Source organism: Dermacentor albipictus, chromosome 4 (assembly GCF_038994185.2).
Source record: "Dermacentor albipictus isolate Rhodes 1998 colony chromosome 4, USDA_Dalb.pri_finalv2, whole genome shotgun sequence".
NCBI classification, from domain to species: Eukaryota; Metazoa; Arthropoda; class Arachnida; order Ixodida; family Ixodidae; genus Dermacentor; species Dermacentor albipictus.
The window spans coordinates 50,738,619-50,743,013 of NC_091824.1; the positions used below are offsets into that span (position 1 = coordinate 50,738,619).

The window sequence follows — 4,395 nt, forward strand, 5'->3', positions numbered from 1 at the left end:
TTACGGATCTCAGTTATTCTTAGTCACGGGCCTTGCTCGTGAAATTCACACCTTTCCAGTAAAAATAACGCAGACCCGTAATTTTTTTTTACGGGTACCGGCAGTAAATTTTACAGTTCCTGCTGAAAATCACTCGTCAGTTGTTTTACTTTGCTATTAAATACCACCTTACGGCATCAATTCCGCCGGCGAAAATGAAGCGAGACGCTGCACAACTGCATCTTTAATTTCAATATTGAACATACTGTCCCTTAAAAACAATATATTCGCATGCTGTACTTTTAATCGCTTGTTTGACGCGGTCTGACTGTTCCAAATCTGAATGTTCTAGTCAGGGTAGTCGGGATGCGGAACTCTCCCCTTCCTGCAACAAGATATATCGCACTTACTGACTGAAGCTGAAATAGGCTGCAACACAACTAAGCACCAATGCAGTGCAAATACCGCATCAGAGAAAATATGCAATATACTGAGACAGCTGCCAGTAATTTGCAGGTAATTAGGGGCACCATACTCCTGGCCACTATTTTGTAGCGATGCCTTATTCTTTGCTATTCTTATAATCCACCACAAATGGCTGTCTGATATTGATAATGAGGGCACACCGTCGCTCTGACCAATGGCCAAGCACAAAAATACAGAATCAGAAAAGACATCGCTACACAATATCAGCCCTGTCAACGGATCAAATACAAATAAAGTAAGCGAGGAGCTTAACTTATTGTAATGGCCAGCTCACGTTTTGAAGCACCACTGATACAGAATGAAAACTTTACACTGGGAAACATCCAGTGATGTTTTATAATGAACAACAAATATTTCAAAATACTTTATTGCACTTCACGTAGCTTTAAAATTATTTCTTGTGTAGATGACTTGGTGAAAGGGAACCATTTCTGTAGTTCGCATTGTAAGGTTCTGGGCTGCTTGGCAGACGAAAAAGTATCCCTGCGTGTGGTCAACTAGTCCATGCTGTGGGGCAAAGTAAAAAAAATGACTCAGTGGGCTTCCAAATGCTATAAAGAGGTGCTTACACAGAATGTGAGTGCTCTTGAATAGAGTGGTTTGCATTTTATGAAAGGTAGAATGACTTATAACATATTTTCAAAGCACAAAACAGAGAAGGCAGGTATATGGGGCAGACTTACCTGGACATTCCATTCACACTCAGTGATGCGCTGCACCAAGGCAAGAACTTTCTTGCTGACCGCCACATTTCCTTTTTTGCCCTTCCGTCCACGGTCTGGGTTTATGCCGAAAATGCCCTAAATGCCCCCCCCCCCCTTATTAAAGAGAAGGCAGGCAAAATTGCAATAAATTCTATATATAACGGCAATAAAGAAATGATTCGGATAATCTGGAATATTTTTAATGCCACAGCTCACGCTGATTTCAAGCATGACATACAAATAATACATTTTTTTTGTTTTAAAGAGCACCAGCCTACGAAAGGATTCAAAGTTGGACAAGTTGTTTTATGAGAAAGTTGAATAGGAAACAGCGCAAAAAAAATCTAGTAACCGACAACGCCTGCTGTGTACTTCTCGTCTTGTCCCCGATTTTCGTGCACCGTTTCTCCACCTAACACCCAGGAGATGTGACTTTTGACATTTATCATACAGGTGCATCTGGTGTAAGGTGCACGTGGGAGGTCTGACTGACTTTTATGACTGACTTTCATCATAGAAAAAAGCCACAGATGGGTTTTGCTTTTAGATGCAACAAATCTCTAAAGTGCTTTTATTCTTTAATGTGAACACATTTTACCTATGGATATTTTAGACCTGCTTATTACCTTGGGGGCTTGCAAACTGAATATAAATCTCGCTGCTATAAATATGGGAGCAGCTTGACCTTCCAAATAACCCCAATAATTGATGGTAGCTCGCAGCAGGAACCGGAGCGCATTACTTTTGTGTAATTTGAAACTTAGGCCTCAACATTTTTCAGCTTTACAGACGTGTACTATGAAGCTGAAAAAAGTGGACTAAGCTTCAAATCGTCCAGTGTTATTTTTGATTACACAGAAGCAATGTCTGCTGGTTCGTGCTGCCAACGACCGTCAATTTCTTTTATCAAGCTAGGACACTGAATTTACAATATCCACAGCACTCTTAAAGGTGCTTGTATACAGTTTCGTTCTTTTAAGGCCAGTATAATATATGCTATTAATGCGCATGATGTAAAACAAATACAAGTATAAACAGAAAATCAAATATACCTTTATATGAATTCAAGTGTGCATGACGCCTTCTCTGCATAACAAATGTGGAAGCAGCAGTAAGCTGCAAACAGCATGCGGAATGCTTGCTTGAACATCTTTGCTGCTGCCACAACATGGCCATCAACAAGCAATAGGTACTCTTCAGGCATCCAGATGTCATCACCTAAACAAAATGAAAAGAGTACTTGTCACTTTTACATGATAGGGCTGACTGCTGCATCAACTGTTCTTTACCAGTCGTATGCAGAGTATATGCATTCCAAAAGTTACGTTCTAGGGCACTTTCTAATTTTCACTGAGTGTTGTGTGCCACTTGTTCCTAAACCAGCAGGTCTTTAGTTTTCTTTAAACCACAAAATAGTGTTGCAGGAAAGAAACTATAAATGGCTTTTGAAAACTATTTTGGGCAAAGTTATCAAGAGTATTTAAATAAAGAGAAGTGAAACTATAGGCATCCTCGAACAAAAAGAGCGTCTACCATATGCATACCCATTCAAAGACATAAATTTGCGACAAATCTGACCCAATTTTTTTAATACTTGACTATGACTCATTTGCATACAGTTAGCGGTTTACAAGCCATTGTTATACAGTTACTTGTGAAGACTGCTGGCACATAAAAATGCAGATACTGGCTCTCTGGCAGTATACTGAATAACAGAAAGCAACCCGAAAATGAACTGAATATTAAGGATATGTCCATGTAGTTGGTAGACTGTGTAACCCATGGAACTGCTAAATACAATATGTGGAAGAACATTAAAACTGCAATTCAGCAACAAAAATTTTGCATAGAGCAAAAAAAAAACAGGCTCAGTGATCAAATGTATGCTCTTTCACTTGTTTTATGTCAAATTAACTATATAGCATGCTGATACTTCCCTACTTGGTGCACACGAAGATCACTGTTTAAAGGGAATAATAACACATATTGGCTGCATTTTGTTGCTGAACTGTCCTGAGAAAACCGAGTACTTAATATTAATTTTCGCTGTTGTGTAGTAAGCTCTGTCGTTAACATAAAGAGACACTAACATACTGTCAGCATAGGATATTCACAGGAAGTCATTAGTTATATTTTCAATCACAGGTTTCACGGCTTATGTGGAAATTATAGAAATGGTCCCAGTGAATATTTATTGTAAGTAAATATTTGTAAAATTTAAGAGAGAGAGCATGCGGTTTAAAACACTTGCCTTGAAATATCGGCTTCAAGTATACCAACATTCCATATTGGTTTGTAAACCCTTGTATATGGAGGTGTCAGTTGTAGAACCATATGCAGTGCTGATGTACTTGGCATCAACATTTCCAGCCTAATATTTCGAACTAGGTGCTTGCGTTAGATATTTCCAAAAATGCGCCAGTCTAAAACAATAACTAGCCCTAATTTTCCGATCACTATACTTCGTATAAAACAGAGAACAAAAGAGACATACTTTAGTTTATTACACCGTCTTAACGTTCATTTCGCATTATATTGACTTCTTTTCTCAATAACTAGACTGTGAACACCAAATTTTATTGGTCTGCCGTTCCGTAAATAAAAGAGGCCTGTACAACGGTGAAATCATCACTACGGCCTGCTTTCTGTAGCATGGCAGTGTAATAGGTCAGCCCATAACTGCAAGTGCCTCATGTAATTCGTTAAGGTAAATCATCAAAACACTCGGGGCTATACGGCTGCTACATTATAACTTCTTTATCCAATAAATATTGAAGCTTTTTGGCACCATCTATAGCCAACGAAATGCCAAATATACGTTCAATGCACGTACCTGCTGCGATTATGCAGGGAGAAAGCGGTGTGTCCTCAAATCAAATCAACCTGTCTTACAATGAGACATGGCTGCAAATGCGTCGCACACAGTCAGTGGCATACGAGCACACCACAGAGAGAACGTCCAGAGTTCTTGCGGTGACGGGTGGAGAAGAGAAACATAGTTGAGGAAGCCGCAACGTGAACCACCTCGACTTCCCCAATGGCGCTGCAACGCCCACTTCCGCCGCCGCGCCGCGATCTGCGAACAAGGCCACAACGCTCACAACAAAGGCGGCAGCGGGCTCACGAAAGCATGAAAAAGTGACGAAGAGCACTGCATCACGTGTAGTGCTCAGACTGGATAGCGAACAATTTGCAACAGCATTACCACGTGCGCAAGTCAATGAAT

General features: G+C 40.1%; 1 long non-coding RNA gene across 1 annotated transcript; it reads right to left on the reverse strand.

The window, feature by feature from the left end:
• Nucleotides 1–834: 834 nt before the first annotated feature.
• On the reverse strand, nucleotides 835–4,194 carry LOC135913399 (uncharacterized). Its single transcript, XR_010567993.2, has 4 exons — nucleotides 4,003–4,194; nucleotides 2,222–2,387; nucleotides 1,149–1,265; nucleotides 835–972 (listed from the first exon to the last, which is right to left on the reverse strand). It is a non-coding gene; the product is annotated as an uncharacterized lncRNA (long non-coding RNA).
• Nucleotides 4,195–4,395: the final 201 nt, after the last annotated feature.